Source organism: Dasypus novemcinctus, assembly GCF_030445035.2.
Source record: "Dasypus novemcinctus isolate mDasNov1 chromosome 11 unlocalized genomic scaffold, mDasNov1.1.hap2 SUPER_11_unloc_1, whole genome shotgun sequence".
NCBI classification, from domain to species: Eukaryota; Metazoa; Chordata; class Mammalia; order Cingulata; family Dasypodidae; genus Dasypus; species Dasypus novemcinctus.
In genome coordinates this window covers 1,660,431-1,683,034 of record NW_026688125.1, presented here as the reverse complement: position 1 = coordinate 1,683,034, position 22,604 = coordinate 1,660,431, and positions in this window count along the sequence as shown.

The window sequence follows — 22,604 nt, the reverse complement described above, 5'->3', positions numbered from 1 at the left end:
TATTCCATTGTGTGTATATACCACATTTTATTGATCCACTCGTCTGTTGATGGGCATTTGGGTTGATTCCAACTTTTGGCAATAGTGAACAATGCTGCTATGAACATTGGTGTACATATATTGGTTTGTGTTCTTGTTTTCAGTTCTGCTGGGTATATTCCCAGCAGTGGTATTGCTGGGTCATATGGCAAATCTATGGCTAGTTTTTTGAGAAACCGCCATACTGTTCTCCAGAATGGTTGGATCCTTCTGCATTCCCACCAGCAGTGGATGAGTGTTCCCCTTCCTTCACATCCTCTCCAGCACTTGTATTCTTCTGTTTTTTTCATAGCTGCCAATCTTATGGGTGTAAGATGGTATCTCATTGTGGTTTTGATTTGCATTTCCCTGATAGCTAGAGATTTGGAACATTTTTTCATGTGCTTTCTTGCCATTTGTATTTCTTCTTCGGAGAAGTGTCTGTTTAAGTCTTTTTCCCATTTTTTAAATGGATTGTTTGTCTTTTTATTTTCAAGATGTAGGAGTTCTTTATATATGCAAGTTATAAGTTTCTTATCAGATATATGATTGCCAAATATTTTCTCCCACTGTGTGGGCTCCCTTTTTACTTTCTTGACAAACTCCTTTGAGGTGCAGAAGGCTTTAATTTTGAGGAAGTCCCATTTATCTATTAGTTCTTTTGCTGCTCGTGCTTTTGGTGAGATATTCATAAATCCATTACCTATTACAAGGTCCTGTAGATGTTTCCCTACACTGCTTTCTAAGGTTTTTATGGTCTTGGCTCTTATATTTAGGTCTTTGATCCATCTTGAGTTGATCTTTGTATAAGGTGTGAGATGGTAATCCTCTTTCATTCTTCTACATATGGCTATCCAGTTCTCCAGACACCATTTGTTGAATAGGCCACTCTCTCCCAGTTGAGAGGGTTTGGTGGCTTTATCGAATATTATGTGGTTGTATATGCGAGGTTCTATATCAGAGCTTTCAATTCGATTCCATTGGTCTATATGTCTCTCCTTATGCCAATACCATGCTGTTTTCACCACCGTAGCTTTATAGTATGTTTTGAAGTCAGGTAGTGTGATTCCTCCAATTTCGTTTTTCTTTTTCAGTATGTCTTTGGCTATTCGGGGTCTCTTTCCTTTCCAAATAAATTTCATAGTTAGTTTTTCTAGTTCCTTAAAGAAGGCTGCATTGATTTTTATTGGGATTGCATTGAATGTGTAGATCAGTTTTGGTAGGATAGACATCTTAATAATGTTCAGTCTTCCTATCCATGAACAAGGAATAGTCTTCCATTTATTTAGGTCTTCTTTGATTTCCTTGAACAATCTTGTATAGTTCTCAGTGTATAAGTTCTTTACCTCTTTAGTTAAATTTATTCCTAAGTATTTGATTTTTTTATTTACTATTGTGAATGGTATTTGTTTCTTGATTTCCTCCTGATCTTGCTCATTATTGGTGTACAGAAATGCTACTGATTTTTGCGCATTGATCTTATAACCTGCGACTTTACTAAACTCATTTATGAGTTCTAGAATCTTTGTTGTAGATCTCTCAGGGTTTTCTATGTATAGGATCATGTCATCTGCAAATAATGAAATTTTGACTTCTTCCTTTCCAATTTGAATGCCTTTTATTTCTGGTTCTTGCCTCAGTGCTCGAGCAAGTACTTCTAAGACAATGTTAAATAGGAGCGGTGACAGTGGGCATCCTTGTCTTGTTCCTGAGTTTAGAGGGAAGGAGTCTAGGATTTCTCCATTGTAAACAATATTGGCTTTAGGTTTTTCATATATACTCTTTATCATGTTCAAAAAATTTCCTTGTATTCCAATCATTTGGAGTGTTTTTATCAAGAAAGGGTGCTGTATTTTGTCAAATGCTTTTTCTGCATCAATAGATATAATCATGTGATTTTTTTCCTTCAATCTGTTTATATGGTGTATTACGTTGATTGATTTTCTTATGTTGAACCATCCTTGCATACCTGGGATGAATCCCACTTGGTCGTGGTGTATAATTCGTTTAATGTGTTGTTGAATACGATTAGCAAGTATTTTGTTAAGTATTTTTGCGTCTAGGTTCATTAGAGAAATTGGTCTGTAATTTTCCTTTCTTGTGATGTCTTTGTTTGGCTTTGGTACTAGGGTAATGTTGGCATCATAGAAGGAGTTGGGTAATGTTCTTTCTGTTTGGATGGTTTGGAATAGTTTCAGCAGGATTGGTGTCAGTTCTTTCCGGAATGTTTTATAGAATTCACCTGTGAAGCCATCTGGCCCTGGGCTCTTCTTAGTTGGGAGATTTTTAATAACTGATTCTATCTCTCTGCTTGTGATTGGTTTGTTAAGATCATCAATTTCTTCTTTTGTCAATATGGGCTGTTTATGTGTTTCTAGGAATTTGTCCATTTCCTCTAGATTGTCATTTTTGTTGGAATATAGTTTTTCAAAATATCCTCTTATGATAGTCTTTATTTCTGTGGGGTCAGTGGTGATATCGCCTTTCTCATTTCTTATTTTGTGTATTTGCATCTTCTCTCTTTTTTTCTTTGTTAGTGTTGCTAAAGGTTTGTCAATTTTGTTAATCTTCTCAAAAAACCAGCTCTTGGTCTTGTTTATCTGTTCAAGTGCTTTCTTATTTTCTATTTCATTTAGTTCTGCTCTTATCTTTGTTATTTCCTTCCTTCTTCTTCCTGTTGGGTTACTTTGTTGTTGTTTTTCTAATTCCTTCAAATGTGCAGTTAGTTCTTCAATTTTTGCTCTTTCTTCTTTTTTGATATATGAATTTATGGCTATAAACTTCCCTCTCAGTACTGCTTTTGCTGCATCCCATAAATTTTGGTATGTTGTGTTATCATTATCATTTGTTTCAAGGTAGTCATTGATTTCTTTTGAGATTTCCTCTTTGACCCACTGTTTTTCTAAGAGTGTGTTGTTTAATTTCCAAATTGTGGTGTGAAATCTGGGCTTCTTTCCCTTGCAAATCTCCAGCTTGACTCCACTGTGGTCAGAGATAATGTTTTGTATGATTTCAATCTTTCTGAATTCGTTCAGCCTTTCTTTGTGGCCTAGCATATGATCTATCTTGGAGAATGATCCATGTGCGCTTGAGAAAAATGTATATCCTGCTGTGTTTGGGTGTAGCGATCTATATATGTCTATTAGATCGAGCTCCTCTAATATACTATTCAGATGTTTTGTTTCTTTGGTGATTCTCTTTTGAGATGTTCTGTCCAGAGTTGATAGTGGTGTATTAAAATCCCCCACTATAATTGTAGATGTATCTATTCTTTCACTTAGTTTTTCCAGCGTTTGCCTGACGTATTTAGAGGCACCCTTGTTAGGGGCATAGATATTTATGATTGTTCGATCTTCTTGACAGATTTTCCCTTTGACTAAAATGTAGTATCCTTCTTTGTCTCTCACAATTGTTTCACATTTAAAGTCTATTTTGTCTGATATTAATATAGCTACTCCTGCCTTTTTTTGGTTATTGTTAGCTTGTATGATTGTTTTCCAGCCTTTCACTTTCAATCTCCATGTGTCTCTGGGTCTAAGATGTGTCTCTTGTAGACAGCATATGGATGGGTCATATTTCCTTATCCAATGTCCCAGTCTGAATCTTTTGATAGGTGAGTTTAATCCGTTGACATTCAGTGTTATTACTATCAAGGAATTATTTGTGTTAGCCATACTTTGATTGGATTTGTGTTTGTCATATTTTGTTTGTATATTATTTTTTTTTTGTCTTTTTTTTTGTTGTTGTTGGTCTTATACTCTCCTCCAACTTTGCCTTTCCTGTTTTTTCCTTTCTTCCTGCAGCACTCCCTTTAGAATTTCTTGAAGGGGAGGTTTCTTGTTGGTATACTCTTTCAGTTTCTGTTTGTCTGCAAATATTTTGAACTCTCCATCATATTTGAATGCTAGTTTAGCTGGATAAAGTATTCTTGGTTGGAAATTTCTTTCCTTTAGTACCTTGACTATATCATACCACTGTTTTCTTGCCTCCATGGTTTCAGAAGAGAAATCAGCACTTAATCTAATTGAGCTTCCCTTGTATGTGATGGTTTTCTTTTCTCTTGCTGCTTTTAGGATTTTCTCTTTGTCTTGAGCATTGGATAATTTGACAAGTATATGTCTTGGGGTGGGCCTGTTGGGGTTTATGACTTGTGGAGTGCGCTGTGCTTCTTGGATATGTACATCTGTCTCTTTCAGTAGATTTGGGAAGTTTTCAGCCATTATTTCCTGCAACACTCTTTCTGACCCCTTTCCCTTCTCTTCACCTTCTGGAATGCCTATAATACGTATGTTTGAGCGTTTTGCATTGTCATTCAGGTCCCTAAATCCTAATTGGATTTTTTCTATCTTCTTATTGACCCCTTCTACTATCTGTTTGATTTCTGATGTACTGTCTTCCACATCACTAATTCTCTGCTCTGTCTCTTCTAGTCTGCTGATATTTGCTGCCAGTGTATTTTTGATTTCTTGAACTGTGGTGTTCATTCCCATCATATCTGTTATGTTTTTGCGTATGTCTGCAATTTCCCCTCCAAGTGATGTCTTCATGTTGTTAACCTCTTTCATTACTGCATCAAATTTGTCGGTGATAAATGTTCTGAGATCTTTCATTGCTTGTGCCAAGTTTTGCTCCCCTTCGTGATTATTGGTTTGTTGATTGGATTCAGCCATGTTTTCCTGATTATTGGTTTGGTTCGTAGATTTTTGTTGCTTTCTGGTCATCTCTTTATTTTGACGAATTTAATCAGTTCCTTAGCTTCTTTGTCTGCTCTTGGAGGTTAATTAGTTGTTATTTTTGCACAGGTGTTATATCTTCTCTTTGTGACTTTTTTCTTCTTATTCTAGTTACTTGTTGTTGGTTAAGTTCACTTTAGAGGAAAGTATTAGTGTTGGGGAAAGGCAATTGTGTAAGCAAGGGATAAGTGTAAAGTAGTATTGGTGATGTATGTTAAAAAAGCAGGAATATGAGATCTGGAAGGATGGAGGTTAGATTCATGTAGATTGTATAGAGTTATAGCTGTAGGTAGAGTACCTTTTATGAAGTTGATGACTGAATTTGGGAGGAATATGGTATGAACTACACAGCTATTGTTTTCATGAGAGAGGGAAAAAGAAAAGAAAGGTAATAGTTTCAAGAGTGGATAATAGACAGAAAACAGAACAAAGGTATTAGAAATTAAGAGTTAGACACTTTGTGGATCAAAGAATGGGAGGTGGGGGGTGGAATATAGGAGAGACAGTAGATGATAGTGGATATCAAGATGCAGGGGAAGGGGGATAGTGTAGGTAGCCTAAATCAGTTCACACAGAAATGAGGCAGTGGAGGATGGGAAAACCCAGCAAATGTGAGGTGTTCCCTGTAGCACCTATTGTATACTTGAATTAAAGTAAAAATAAGTGGAAGATGAGGGACAAGAGGGAAAGAGAAAACCGAAAAAAAAAAAGAAACTAATTATAATAAAGAAAAAAGAAAGGCAAGAAGAAAGGAAGAAAGAAAAAGAGGATGGGCAAACGGTGGGGAACGGATAGGGAGAAGAGAGATACAGGTACACAGGTGTCACAATTGCAACACTATCTAAAACAACAACTTCCCCCCGCTTTGCCCTAAAACCCCCCGTCTGTCTGCCCAAATGGGTCTGCAAGCACCTCCCTTCCCACAAACCCCCAATAGGCCGCCCAGGGCCCACGAACTCCCCAGTACTGCAGATGCTCAAAAAAAAAAAAAAAAAAATTAAGTAAAATAAATTAAAAAAACAAACAAACAAACAAACAAACAAACAAACAAAAAAACAGAAACCCCTCCGCAGGCCCGGCTCCGCCCGCCGCGGAGGCTTGGACCGGCTCTGCCCGGCTCCTCACGTCGCCTTGGCCTGGCTCAGCTCCGCTCGCTACAGCGGCCCAGCCGGCTCCAGCGTCCACCTCCCGCCCCCGCGGCCTGGACCGGCCCTGCCTGGCTCCGTACCCGCTGCGGCCTGACCCGGGCCCGCCCGGCTCCAAGCGCTACCGCGGCCCGCAGCCGGGGCCTGCACCGGCCCCGCCCGGCTCCAAGCGCTACCGCGGCCCGCAGCCGGGGCCTGCACCGGCCCCGCCCGGCTCCAAGCGCTACCGCGGCCCGCAGCCGGGGCCTGCACCGGCCCCGCCCGGCTCCAAGCGCTACCGCGGCCCGCAGCCGGGGCCTGCACCGGCCCCGCCCGGCTCCAAACGCTACCGCGGCCCGGCTCGGCCTGGCTCGGCCCCGCCCGGCCCCGCTCACCGCCGGCGCAGCGCGGCCCGGCTCCGGCATCCGCCGCTGCGGCCCGGCCTGGCTCAGCCCCACCGAGCGGGGCTAGATGCCTCGTCTCCGCCTACCCAAGGAGGGAATCCTCTACAGGTAGCTGGGATCTCCGTGTATATTTCACAGACGAATCCTCTCTGTTACCTTCCCTCCAAATCGATGTCCAGACACCTCCGGACCAGCAAAAATCCCGAAACAATCCGGTCCCAAAGAGTCTCCAACGCCGCCCAGCCGATTCCCTGCAGAAGACTCTAACAGGGATGTTCACTCAGCCACCATCTTGCCCCCCTCCCCTACTGGCTTTTTAAAGGATTTTGGATTTTATTCTGAATGAGATGGAAAGCCAATGGAGAGTTTTGAAGTTATTGTATGACTTATCTTAAAAATGTCTTTGACTGCTGCATTGTGAATGAAATACATGGACTGATGTTGGAAGCAGGGGAACAGACTGAATCTCATGCAGGAATCCAGTAGAGATGATGGTGGTCAGGAAAAGCACCATACCATGGAGATGGTAAGAGACTTAAACTTGCTTCATATAATACCACAATGTCTCTTGAAAATTTCCAATAAGTTCTTTTTTATATAATGGCATTTTACTACCCTGAAACATATTAAATATATATGATAATTTGACATTAGAATTTTAGGCAAAGATACATTCATTATTTGCATGGCATAATAGCTGCTTCTTAGAAAATATGATATATGATGTAAAACACATAGAAACTGCTCTCTACATTTGAATGAACCCAAAATACTTTATGCACAAGTGAGAGGGTAAGGCAGCATCTAAATGACTCAGTCTGTGGTTTTCCTGGGATATTTCTCCATATTTTGAAGAGTTATATTGGAAACCCCAAGGAGGTTGAAAACTTGGTAAAGGAAATAGGGCAAAAAAAAAAAAAAAGGGAAAAGGAATGGATAAAATAAAAACTCTAAGTGTACAATTCAGAAGTATTAAATTCATAATGCTATGCTACCATCAATACCAACCATTGCCTAAATTTTTCCTCACATCAAGTACAAACTCTATACCCATTAAGCAATACCTCTCCATTCTCCCCAATACAGGCTCTGATAATCTCTAATCAACTTTCTGCCTGTATGTATTAGTTTATTCATGTAGTTGGAATCATAGAATATCTGTCCTTTGTATCTAGTTATTTCAGCATAATAGTTTCATTCATCCATGTTGTGGCATGCATCAGAGTTTCATTCTTTTTTTTTTACTGAATATTATTCCATTATTATTATTCCATTAAATATGTTTATATATATATATACACACACACTATGTTCCATTTATCCTTTTATCTTTTGATGAACACTTAAGTTGTTTCCACCTTTGGGCTATTTTAAATAATACTGACATGAACATTCATGTTTAAGAATATATTAGGTATTCTGTTTTCATTTCTTTTAAGTATATACCTAGAAGAATGGCTGTTGATCATAGGTAATTCTACATTGAAATTTTTAAGAAATTACCAAAATGTTTTCCACTGAGCTTGCACCTTTTTACCCTTCCAGAGTCATATTATTCTTAACCATTTTTTTCTTTTGTAAACATAAAAATGCATAGAACACAATGGTCAATTTAAACATTAAGGCAAACACCCATATAATTGAAAATATAGCCAATAACTCAAATCCATCCCAATGGTCAATACTTTACTTTTCCCAGGAATTACCACACAACTGACATTATAGGAATTTGAATCCTTGTTTTTAATTTTTAACCACCTTTTATTTTTTTAAAGATTTATTTATTTATTTATTTCTCTCCCCTTCCCCTCACACCTTGGTTGTCTGTTCTCTGTGTCTATTTGCTTCATCTTCTTTGTCTGCTTCTGTTGTTGTCAGCATCATGGGAATCTGTGTTTCTTTTTGTTGTGTCATCTTGTTGTATCAGCTCTCCGTGTGTGCAGCACCATTCTTGGGCAGGCTGCACTTTCTTTCACACTGGGTGGCTCTCCTTATGGGGTGCACTCCTTGCACGTGGTGGCATGGCATTCCTTGCATGCATCAGCACTGCACATGGGCCAGCTCCACACGTAACCACCTTTTAAAGCACCTGTACAATATTGCAAAGTTTTTCCTGTTTTTGAACTTTCTATAAGATGTGCCTTATATATTTATTTGTGCCTTGCATTTTGCTCTTTTGTTCTATTACCATATATACAACCTAAAATTTTGACTTTTAACCATATTCAAATATATAACTCAGTGATGTTAATTGTGTTCACAATGTTGTGCTAAAATCATCACCATCCATTACCAAAACCTATCCACCATCCCAAAAAGAACCTCTGTACATTTTAATCATTGACTCCCTATTTCCTACCTCCACTCTATTAACCTACATTCTAAATTCTGATTCTATGAGTTTGCTTACTTTACTTATTTCAATGAGATCATACTATATTTGCCCTTTTGTGTTTGGATTATTTCACTCAATATAATGTCTTCAAGGTACAACCTGTTATTGCCTGTATCAGAATTTCACTCCCATTTGTTGCCGAATAATATTCAATTTTCTGTATCTACCACATATTGTTTATCCATTCATCAATTAATGTACACTTGGATTCCTGCCATCATTTGGCATCATGCCACTAAGAACATGGATGTGCAGATATCTGCTTTCAATTGTTTTGGCTATACACCCATGAGTGCGATTGCCAGACCAAATGTTAATTCTATGTTTTCCACAGTGGCACCATTTTACATTCCTACCAACAATGAATGAGTATTCCTATTTCTCCACATCCTCTCTAAGACTTGTAATTTTCAGTTTTTGAAATAGTAACCATTCTAGTGGGTGTGAAATGGTATCTCATTGTGTTTTTTATTTGCATTTCCCTAATGGCTAAGCATCTTTAATGGCTTGAATGTCTTTTCGTGTGCTTTCTGGTCACTTGTATGTTGTTTTTGGAGAAATGTCTATTCAAGTCTTTTACCCATTTTTGAAATGGTGTGGTGGTTTGGAGCTATATGTACCCCAGAAACACATGTTCTTAAACTTATTCCTTGTAAATACCAAGAAATTGCTCTCTTTACTCACTGGTTACTGACACCCATCCCCCACTCTCACATTAGGCAGCAGTGGGATCCAGTCACTGCCATAGATTGCTGGTGCCAGACAGAGACATGTAAAACCTGGTTCCCAAGATTGAAGGGAGTACAGCACAGGCCCAAAGCTTCCCACTGCTTCTTGATTAACTACTTTCTGTCTCTGGGGGCATGGCCTTAAGGGCAATTACTGTTTCATGCCTCCCCATCCTCAGCAAAAGTGACAGAGGAGACTTAAAGAAAGAATGCTTCCTCAGACCTGTGGAAGATAGTTGGACTACATTTTGTAGAAAGGTACCAAGTCAAGAAAGTATAACTTTGTGGAGCTATGAAAGAAGTTCCTGACATACTTATTGGCCTCTATCTGATCCTCTACCCTGAAAGCTACTCTGGCTGGTGCTGGTTTTGTGGTTCCTGGCCTTGATCCAGCAGGAAAAGACTTTCTTGGGAAACTCTATCCAGCTTTTCCCTCCTCCCAGAATTTGTCCTACAGGCAAAAGCAGCTTGAGACAACTAAAGCAGTGTAAAAAACAATTGAGGCAGACAGCCTGTGGCAAGGAATTGTCTGCTTTAAGTCCTACAGTGGGACACCTGGAGAAGGAAGGTCTGCCTCTGTGTAAGTCCAGAGGGGCATTCAAATGCTTGCAAACAGAGGAACTCATAAGAGAAAAAACAATTCTAGAAACAGCAATAAAGACCATACTTCTCTGGACATACCAGACAAATTCTTTAAAAAAAAAGTTATTCAATATGTTCAAGGAGATGAAGGAAAATACAGAGAAAAAGCTAAAGGATAAAAATATTTATAAAGAACCAAACAGAACTACTGGAGTTGAAGACCACAATAATTAAAATGAAAACTTCCCAGGAGGGTCTCAAAGCATATTGGAAGTGGAAGAAGAAAGAATTCATGAATTTGAAGACAAGAAAATTAATGAGCAAGGCTGATGAGTAGAGAGAAAGATGAATTATAAAAAGGGAAAATAGCATAGGAGTCCTGTGAAATATCAAGTGTACCAATATACACATTATGAAATTCCCAGGAATAGAAGAAAGACACAAAGAGGCAGAATGAATATTTAAAGATATAATGACAGAAAACTTCCCAAACTTGGCAAAAGACATGAATATGCATATCTAAGAAGCCAAGGGAAAAGCAAGCAATATAAACCTGAAGAGAAAAGTGTACTTTCACATTCTATTCAAACTACCGAGTACAACAGAGAGTGCTCAGAAAGCTGCAAGAGAAAAATAACACATTATGAAAAAGGGAGATTCAATTATTTTAAGTGCTGATTTTATTGTAGAATTTGAGAGAGGTTCAATTATTTGCATATAGAGAGACCAGGACTCAGGAATGATTTTGAGAAGGAAAAATGGTTTATTGACAGCCGGCCAGACTCGGGAGCTTTCTGTTTGAATCCCAAGCCCCAAACAAGATTTTTGAATCCCTTTTATACAGAGAGGAAAGGCCAAATGGTCCCTTTGTTTCAGTTCTCAATAGGCTTCAATTAGCATATATATCTTCCACATCTTAGGTAAGCTTTTAGCATGGACTTCAGACATTCTAGGTAAGCTTTTAGCATATTTAGTTGGCATTTCCCCTAAATACTTAAAGTTTATAGACCTTGCATTGTTAAACTGTTTCCTGGGAATGGAGTCCTTGCCATTGTTACCAAGGGCAAGACTGCAGCCTCTTACCATCACACTCACAAGTCAGAGAGTTTAGGTTATCTCTGAAGAGACAAAGAGCCTCCCACCCATAGCCCACACCATTTCCCCCCTTTGCCAAAGTTTAACTTGCTAAGCTTTGGCATAATTATAGTTGGAGCTATGAGGTGGATGGCTGTTTGTTGTTTTGATTGATTATTTATCAATCTTTAGCGTAGCATACAGGAGTGTTTTTAAAAGTTTAGAAGTTTTCATTCTGGACAGCAGAATCCTGGGGCGGGGGCCTCCTGCAGTCATCCTGCGGCCACTGGCACTCATGTGGATTTCCAGTCAGGTTCCAGATCCATCTATTAATTTTATTTTACCCTTGAAGAGTTTACACCTTTAATTTAAAAGGGGTGCTGAAGGGAGATGATCTCTTTTCTGTAACTGCTTCCTGCTGGCCATGGGCTGTAGTCATTTCCTAATAAGGTGTAAAACTCTTAATTTATTTTAACTGGAGGAAGATGGATCTGGCATTCTGTAGGAAATTGGGTGAAGTTTTCATATGGTTAATAAGATGTTCACTCTGAAAGAAACAAACTTAATTAAAAATTTGAAATACCCATTTTTAAAAGAGGACATTGGATTACAGAGGTAGACAAGGTTAGGTGCCTATAAAGATGGCACTCCTTAAAAGCTGGTGGGAACAGCATATATATTCTTTTTTAAGTTATTCATCTTCAGAGAGAAATTGCAACAGACACTTAGCTTTGTCTGAAGACACATTCCAAGCTGTTCAATGATTGGCACTCATTCGCTCTGTCAGATGCTCCTGGTCAACTGGCACTCCTTGGGCAACTGGCTTCACTCAGGATTAGAACACTAAGTTGGAAATTCTCTTAGTTTTCACCTGTGGGAGTGATCAGAACTACAGAATAAAGGTTTTTTTACACCTTGGTTTTAATTGTACAATTTCTAGCAATTTTGACTTGTTCAATAGGTGACTCACCATCAGCAAGCAAGCCGCATTTTTGCTACACAGCAGAGTACAGTAGAATATAGAAGTTGACTGAGACTGGCTGAGACTGCCACCTTATTTTATAGACATGTTTATTAACTGTTTAGAAAATGATTTTACCAGGAATTTAACATGTCTAATATACTTCTGCACTTGATCCAAAATAGAAAAGATAATGTTATAATTATTAGGCATATATTTAGTACAGGATAAAAGTACAGCACTTAATATTAACTAATGTATTACTTAATGCATAAGGATTCAGAGTTGCAATTATTAGTTTTGAGTTTCAGGTTTGTAATACTTTACATGTTATCTCTCCATGAGAGCATGCCATAATGCCATTTGTGTTTAAGTTTCACTTACAGTATCCTGGTATCATGGCTCCACTTAGCATGTTCTTCATTGCAGTGAGCAAGTCACAGTATCCTTGATCTTAGAGAGATTTTCCAGTATTCTACTAGCCTGGTGCATAGTGCTCTCTGGCACTGTGGAACACGGCCAGTCTGGAGGCGATATCCATTGTACACTTGGCTGTACTGAGTCATTATTGGCTGCTGCAGGAGCTTGAAACTGCAACGTAGTTTCCATTGACTTCAGGAGCAGAACCAGAGGCTGATATAGCAAATATTTTTAATTGAGGGGTCAGTGACCAGCCTCACCAATAACTCACATGGAGAGGCCACCTGTAATGTATTCAAGGCCTGGTTTGAATGCACAAGAGTTTGACAATGTTAAAGTTTATTCCTTGTTTTTATATATATTTTAAACAACTTAATGCAACACATATATCAAATGACTGTTTACTTACACAATTTTACTATGAAGATAACAGTAGGTACTTTACTTTAGTAATAAAGGAAAAATATTATTTTTCATTGTTAAAATGAAAACAGAAGATTTCCAATAGAATCAAGATAACTTTTTATTACCATTTACTTAAATATGTACTTTGTGGTGGCCTTCAGACAGGTTTTATTATCATTAAGTTATTTCTGCTACCAATACCAATCTAAGTTTTAGTTAACAATGACCTCTAGAAGTAGAACTATTTAAACATTTTCAGTTTGGCAGATGTTTTACAAACTCCTTATAATTGACTATAACCACATTGACTAGACACATCATGTTTAAATAAACTTATTAAATTACAATTACCAAAGAAATTTACTCTATTTATTTAAGAGAGCATATCTACAATCTTTTTCCTTTAGCCTAATTTCACCAATGTGAACTTACAATTTTCATTACTCTAAAGATTTCGTACATAATGTTAATTTAGTTTATAAATTAACTATGGGAGATTACACTCACGTTAAATAAAATTGAAACCATTATAGTTTATGCAAGGAATGTTCTCTTTTTCCCTTACAGGAAGCTAAAAACTTTTCTTTGTTTAATTATGAAAATGAATAATTTAAAAGCATACTGACTACCAGGTTTTAAAACACATTACACAATTATTTAATTTGTTTAATCATAACCCAGGAAAGATCTCTCCATAGTTTTTATGGACTTTTCTTTACTTACTGAAATTTGTTAATAGAGCCACTAATTACCTTTATTTTGTTGCAAAGAAATCTTCTGGAAGTAAATAAGGCTCACCAGATTGTGGAGAAGAAAAGAATTTATTCTCAATCTTGCAAGAAGGGGCACAGAGCCAGATATGGCTGGTGCCCCGAACAAAGAAAAATGACACAATTTATACCCCTAAGCCTAGCATACAAGCTCTTCCTCTGCTTTTCCATAGATTGGATACTCCAGAAGTTACAGCTTATCTGAGATCTAACTTTCCAGCACAAAAGTTTGTGATTTAACTGCTTCCTCTATGACAATCATTTTAGTTTTTACCTGTTCCCCTTTGTTAAATAAGGAATAGAATTTAGTGCTGAAATGGCACCGACCTAGCTCCTTCTTGGGCATCCTTCCACTGCCCATAGGACTGGCCTAAGATGGTCTCCTCCACTGCTGTCCAACCCGGGAGTGGGAGACTGAGGCAGCAGGCCACCAGGTTACAAAAATCAACATTTTTTTAATGTGAAAACTAACCTAATCCTTGTTTGTTTGTTTTTTTAATCTAGACCAATTTCCAGGATGTTAGGACTTGAACCTACAAACAGCCCTTTTTATTAAAATCAAGCCTCCACTTCTTTAGTGGATATAAGACTAGTACCAGATTCTAACATGCAGTTAGACAAACCCAAAACACCAGGGCTTTTTCCTGGTTTTTCTCCAGGACATTAGGACTCGAACCTATAAACAACCCTTCCTATTAAAATCAAGACTCCACTCCTTTAGTGGATATAAGACCAGTACCAGATTCTAACATGCAGTTAGACAAACCCAAAACACCAGGACTTTTCCCCAGTTTTTCTCCTTTTCCCAAGCCTAGAGAGAACGGCTTCCCCCCAACTTTCTGGGGCTACTAGGGTTCTCTCGGGAGGTGATCATCCTCCCCTTCCTAGCAATTAAAGCTAGGGCTTTCCAGACTGTGCTCACCTGGGGAGTCTTACCTTCTTCCATGTTCAGAGTTCTTTTTCATTCCCAGAATCTTTCTCTTCAGACCTTCCATTGCCCTCAATTTTTGTCGGGAAGATTCTGGTGGAGCCCACATCTTTTCTGGATTAAATTTAATCCAGGGGCACCCAGATTTGGGGTTCACCTGAGTCCTCCCAGCTTCCTCAGGGATTTGGAAGGGGCAGAAAAATGCTACCATCTCTGGCCTTCGTTTGTTATCCCTTCGTGGTTGCCAAAAATGTTGTAGAATTTGAGAGAGTTTCAATTATTTGCGTATAGAGAGACCAGGACTCAGGAATGATTTTGAGAAGGAAAAATGGTTTATTGATGGCTGGCTGGACTTGGGAGCTTTCTGCTCGAATCCCAAGCCCCAAACAAGATTTTTGAATCCCTTTTATACAGAGAGGAAAGGCCAAATGGTCCCTTTGTTTCAGTTCTCAATAGGCTTCAATTAGCATATATATCTTCCACATCTTAGGTAAGCTTTTAGCATGGACTTCAGACATTCTAGGTAAGCTTTTAGCATATTTAGTTGGCATTTCCCCTAAATACTTAAAGTTTATAGACCTTGCATTGTTAAACTGTTTCCTGGGACTGGAGTCCTTGCCATTGTTACCAAGGGCAGGACTGCAGCCTCTTACCATCACACCCACAAGTCAGAGAGCTTAGGTTATCTCTGAAGAGACACAGAGCCTCCCACCCATAGCCCACATGAATTTCTCATAAGAAACAAGGAGGCAAGAAGGCAGTGGGGTGAAATAATTAAAATATTGAGAGGAAATAACTGCCAACAAAGAATTTTATATCTGGAAAAACATTCTTTTAAAAATGAGGGAAAGATTATGACATTCTCAGATTAACAAAAGTTGAGGAACTTTATCAACACTAGAACTGCTAAAGGTTATTATACAGTTTGAAAGGAAAGGAAACTAGAGAGCAATTCAAAGTGGCATAAAGCATTAAAGTCATCAGATAAAGCAAACCATAAGAATAATTATAAATAAGAGTATTATTGTATTGTATTTTTAAGTATGTAACTCCTCTTTTCATATACTAAAGGTGTTAAAATGCAAATGCAAAGAAAGTAATGATTTATCTATGGATTTTATTTTAAAAACAATATAAGTTGTAACAAGTACAAAAAAGGTAGGGGAATGGAGGGGTATAGGAACACTCTATCTGTAAGCTATAAAAGTCAAATTGGTATCAAATCAAATATGACTGCTACATATTTAGAGTGGATTTTAGCCCTTGGTAACCATAGGAAAACATGAAAAATAAACTGAGAAAGAAATGAGAAGGTACTTAATATGGTATAATACAAAAAATAACCAGCCAAATGACTATGAAATTATAATATATATAAGTGGACATTAATGGAAGAAGTGAGGGACAAAATAGGCATAAGACTTACAAAGACTAAATAGCAAAATGGCAGACATAAGTCCTGAATTATCAATAGTTACTTTAAATGTAAATGGATTAAACTCTCCAATCAATAGGTACAGATTGGCAGAATGGATAAAATATGCTGTTTACCCAATAATTATAATTAAAAGGTGTAAATGGGTTGGAAGTGAAAGGATTGCAAAAACTTACTATACAAGTATAAAACAAAAGAGAGCTGGAGTAGCAATAATAATATGATAAAATAGATTTTAAGTCTAAAACTGTTAGAAGAGACAACTCAGCAGGAATATACATGATAATAAATATATATATACACCTAAGAGGAAGGTACCAAAATATATAGGAGAAATACAGATTTGAAGGGTGAAATGGTTCTACACTAAGAGTTGGAGACTTTAACACACCACTTTCAACAATGGATAGAATATTTTTACAAAGATCAATAAAAAAGTAGAAAACTTGAATGATACTCTAAATGAGCTAGATCTACTGGGCATATATAGAACACTTCACCCAACAGAATATATATTATTCTCAAGTGCACATGGATCATTTTCAAGGATAGACCATGTATTATGTCACAAAAAGTCCCAATGAATCCAAAACACTGAAAGTATAGCATTTACCTTCTCTAATCACAATGAAATGAACTAGAAATCACTGACAGAGATAGAAATGGAAAATTCATATATTTGTGGAAATTAAACAATGTATTATTCAACAGCCAGTGGGTGAAAGAGGAAATCACAAGGGAAATTAAGAAGTAATTTCAGGTAAAAGAAAATGAAAATATGTTGTACCAAGACTTAAGAGATTCAGCAAAGATAGTGCTGAGAGAGAAATTTATAGCTCTAAACAGTAACATTAAAAAAGAAAAAAGAGGGATTGTGGCTGAAAGGGGTAGTCTAGGGATGTAAATGTCAACTGAAATAAAGCTAGAGAATAATCTTGGGACAGAATGACATAGTGAACCTGGAGGTGGGCGGGGATTATGGTTAATAATACAAATGTAATGGAAAACGGACTTTGGCCCAGTGGTTAGGGCGTCCGTCTACCACATGGGAGGCCCGGGTTCAAGCCCCGGGCCTCCTTGACCCGTGTGGAGCTGGCCCATGCACAGTGCTGATGCGCGCAAGGAGTGCCCTGCCACACAGGGGTGTCCCCCGCGTAGGGGAGCCCCACGGGCAAGGAGTGCACCCATAAGGAGAGCCACCAGCGCGAAGGAGGGAGCAGCCTGCCGAGGAATGGCGCCGCCCACACTTCCCGTGCCGCGGACAAAGAAACAAGACGCAGCAAAAAGACACAGAAAACAGACAACCGGGGGAGGGGAGGGGAATTAAATAAATAAAAATAAATCTTTAAAAAATAATAATAATAATAATACAAATGCAAGAATGTTCTATGAACTAGAACAAAGGTACATCACTATTATAAGGTAGTAAGAATATAGTGTAAGGTAAAAATACAATTAATATGAATTATGTACTATGGTTAACAGCAATATTGTGATATTCTTGCATCAATGTTAAAGAAAGTGTTATATTAGTGATAAGGGACAATATTGGGGGTATGAGATTTTTTCTTTTAATAAGGAGGAAGTTCAAACATTAACTGGGGTAAACGTTACACAACCCTGTGATGAAAGTGAGAACACCTGAGTATAAATTTTGGATGGAATGTACAAGCATGGGACTGTATAATACAGTGAACCATGTGGTAGAACATGGATTATGGTTAACAGTACAAATATGAGAATGTTCTCTCATGAACTATAACAAATGTACAATACTAATACATACTGTTAATAACAGTGTATATATGGAAAAATATACCAAAGGTACAATATGTACCATAGTTAGTGTTAATAGTCTAATCATGTCCTGTCAAAATCTGTAACAAATATTCCATAACAGTGTAAGTTGTCAGTGGATGGGTGACGTATGTGAATTTTGCACATTATGCATGATTGTTTTGTAAGCTCACAACTTCTCTAATAAAAATTTTTAAAGATGAGAAAAAAGAATGATTTCTGAATAGAGAACTATCCTCAAAACTGGAAGAACTGGTAAAAGAAGGGCAAATTAAACCCAAAAGGAGCAAAAGGAAGGAAATAACAAAGCTTGAAATGGAGATGAATTAAATGGAGAATCAAAAAACAATATATGGGAAGTGGACTTTGACCCAGTGGTTAGGGCGTCCGTCTACCACATGGGAGGTCTGCGGTTCAAGCCCCGGGCCTCCTTGACCTGTGTGGAGCTGGCCCATGCGCAGTGCTGATGCGCGCAAGGAGTGCCGTGCCACATAGGGGTGTCCCCCGTGTGGGGGAGCCCCACGCACAAGGAGTGCACCCATGGGGAGAGCCGCCCAGCGCGAGGGAGGGAGCAGCCTGCCGAGGAATGGCACCGCCCACACTTCCCATGCCGCTGACAACAGAAGTGGACAAAGAAACAAGACGCAGCAAAGGGACACAGAAAACAGACAACCAGAGGAGGGGAGGGGAATTAAATAAATAAAAATAAATCTTAAAAAAACAAAAAACAAAAAACAATATACATCATGAACCAAAAAATCAATAAATTTGACAAACCTTTAGCTAAACACAAAGAAAAATGAGATAGGCAAAACTAACTAAAATCAGAAATGAAAAGAGGAACATTATTACTGTTCCTTTTTATTACCCCACCAAATAAAAAGGACTTTAAGAGGATAATATGAAAAACTGTACAACAGCAAATTAGATAAGCTAGATGAAATGGAAAAATTTCCAGCAACACACAAAGTACCAGATTGACTCAAGAAGATATAGATGTCAAATAATAACTAGTAAAGACAGTCATCAAAACCTTCCCAACAATGAAACCATATTACTTCATTGGGAATTTTATCAAATATTCCAAGAAATATTAAGACCAATCTTAATTTTTTCCAAAAATTGGAAGAGCAGTCTAATGGTCTGTAGTTGTATGTACCTCAGAAAAGTAGGTTCTTCATGTTAATCCATTCCTGTGGATGTGGATCTAGTTTAAGTAGAAACTTGGTGAGAAGAATCTTAAGATGTGACTCACCTCATCCAGGGTGGGTCCTAATCCTCTTACTGGAGTCCTTGAGAAGAGAATGAAATTCAGATAGAGAGAAGCAAGAAGCTGGAAACAAGGACACCTGAGAGAAAAGGGAGATATCAGCAGACACATCTTCCTTCAGCCCTTGCCTGGTTGCTGCAGTGTTCTGCTGAACTCTGGAGTTTTGAAATAGTTGATTCAGACAGTTCCTCACTATTTAATAGTTAGTTGTTCTGGTTAAGGGATTGATTCCTGGAGCATTCTACTCCACCATCTTCCCACAATTCTCCTGTGTGCATGTATCATTGTGTAAACATGCCCAGATTTCTCTAGGGAAGTTGTTGGCATAATTGTTGGCTATATTGAATGCAGATATTCAATTTTGTTACAAAATGTCAAAATGACTCCTGAACAGTCTATTATGTTGTCCTAATGTCAGTGTATAATAGTATTTGTTGCTTCACATTATTTTTGCACATCTTGTTGTCAGCTTTTTAAATTTTGGTAAATCTCACATGTAGGTATGCAATTGTATCACCTTTTGGTTTTAATTTAGATTTCCCTCTGAGCACCTTTCTTTTACTAAATTATTTCTGTTTTGAAGTATTTGTTCAATTATCTTGTCTAATTTTCCTATAGGATTGTATGTTTGTACTGATTTATGAAGGTATTAATATATGCTTGACATAAGTCTTTGTCATTTATATCTGTTGTAAAGTCTTCTCTAATCAGTCAGTGTCTCTTTAACTTTCTTTATATTGTCTTTCATTAACTGGATCTTATTAATTTTTCTGCCATAAACTTCTCAGTCTTATTCATGGTTGTTATTAATTTCTGTGTCTTGTTAAGAATAAACAACATATAATACAAATAATACTTTGTAATATCTTTATGTTCTTTCCTTCAGCTTTTTGCATGTAATTGACCTTGCATTTTATTGTGTAATATTGACACAGGTGTACAATTCAATTATATATACATACCTAATTATCCCTGTATTAAGTATTAAAAATTTTTTCCTTCCTCCATTGATCTGCAGTGCCAATCTGGTCATACATAACTCATGGATGGATGTTCCTGTTTCAGGGCTCTTCCTTCTTTCCATTGGCTTATTTTCCTATTTGTGCCCTGATATCACACACGTTGAGTTGTAATTATAGGATGTCTCTGTATTATTGTACAACTGGTTCCTTCACTTTTTTCTTCTTTTTCTGAAGGGTTTTTATGTTTTCCATCCCATTTCCATTTAAAATTTAGACTTGTTGAGGTCTACTTTTATTTATTTTTGTTATTACCTTGTATCCATAACTCATTTCCAAAAAGAAAATCTTTCTCCTATTCTTTTAATTCTCTTAGGTTAAAAATTTTATATTCCATAATGGTGACATTGGGAGTTGGAGGAGATCATTCCATACACTCATTATGCCTTATTTATCTGCAGTTATAATTTATTTATCCATTTTAGCTATATATATATAATGATAATTAAATATCCATGTCATTACCACCCAACTTAAGACAGAGTATCACCAATAGCTTTTGAGCCTCCTAAGTGCAAAAAGATCTCTTTCTTTCTTCAGAAATGAAGTATAAATTTTCTGTTAAAATAAGCAAAACCTACAATATTTCCATTTTACTTCAAGTTGATGAGCTTGTTGAATAGGATGATGTCAAATAACATTCTAAGATTTTCATACTCTGACTATATACTTGTGACTTTCTGAATACTCACATACCCTCTTTAAGCTCCAGCCCTGTAAAACTACCTGAAAACATATGTTTTTCCCTTCCTTGTATTTTTGTCCACTATAATTCTTTTCCATGAAATGTTTCTTTTCTATCTTTCCTCATAGTACTGGCTAATTTTTACTTTTCTCTCAAAACCCTCAAAATATTATTCTCTTCTTCAGAAGATTCTTTTGCTCTTAAATAATGCCTGCTTTTTTTTCTTACATGGTACTTCATTGGCTACAAACCTTTTCTCTCTTTTGCCAGTGTGTGATCTACCTAAAGACAAGTTCACCATCACATCTCCATTTAGTGATCAGAAAAAGATAAGCACTCAAGAAATGACCACGTGGGTCTAAGCCCCCTCTCGATATAGAGGTGAAATAACATTACCGTCCCAGGGGCCACAGGATGGAGGAATAAAATGTGGATTAGAGTGGACAAATGGGTGACTAGTAATAGAAGTCACTAGTCACCATTGTGACTAGTAATAGAAGAAACTGTAGCATTGATTTGGAGAAAGTGGCCACGGTAGTTGATGAGGGCAGGGAGAGGGAAGAACAGATGTGACGTGGGAGCATTTTTGGGACTTGGAGTTGTCCTAAATAATGCAGGGACAGATATTGGACATTATATATCCTGCCATAACCCACTGAATGTACTGGGGAGTGTTTAAAGTACAGTGTAATCTATAATCCATGCGGTGCAGCAGTGCTCCAAAATGTATTCACCAAATGCTATGAACATGCCACAATGATGAAAGAGATTGTTGATGTAGGAGGAGTGTGGGGGTGTGGGCTATGTGGGAACCTTTTATATTTTTTAATGTAACATTTTTTGTGATCTATGTATTTTCAAATGAATACAATTTAAAAAAAGAAATGACTGGAATGGCATTTTGCATATAATGGCTAATACATTTTAATCACTCATTATTTGATTTAATTCAGCATGTAATTTTGGTTGTTGAGGCATAAAATGGTTAGGAGACATGACTCAGATTTTATGGGCTCTTATTACAAAGTACCATATTTACATAAATAGTTATGTCATATTATTAGTTTTATATAAGTGCATAATAATGTGTTTCAAATGTGAAGTAAATGTTGGTTGATTTAATAGTAATATGGATGGAGGGATTCAAATAATTCCTTCAGTTAACAATATTTATTGAGCAACTGTTATGTCAGGCACTCTGCTCAGCACTAGAAATAAGATCATCCAAATATTCTCATTTCCTGCCAGCACAAAATTCAGAGTGGAAGCCAGACTTTAAAAATTGGTATGTAATTTTTTCAACTGTTTTTACATGTTAGTAAGTAAAATAAGTAGCATCAATAAAAATGGATTTGTTTCCTCCTGGCAGTTTGTGCAAGGCTTCTGAGAAATGAAGTACAGAGACAAGACACACTGTGAGAAGAATATTCCATTGTGAGTAGAGTAGGCTATAGTGTCTCATTATGGAGGAGAAACTGAAATGTGAGGAACATAAATAGAATACTAAGCAAGACTGGAGTAACTACAACCAAAAAAAAATAGGCAAAGGGAAATTATTACAACTGAGCATTGCAGTCTGTAGGAGGAAGTTTTCTAAAAATAACAAGAAACCATTACTGGGACTTAAATGAAGATCGCAAATGGAAAGACATGTAGATGGATACATAGATGGATGGATGGTGGATGGATGGATAGGCTGATAGATGAATAAAGGACTGTGCACATGTGTTCAATTAAGTCTTGAGAGCATTTTTGGAATATTGAAATTTCATAGTCTAAAAAATAATGTATCAGGTGATGAAATATATGACTTTAGGGATTACAATACATTGGTCTCCTAGGATACTCTTCTTTGG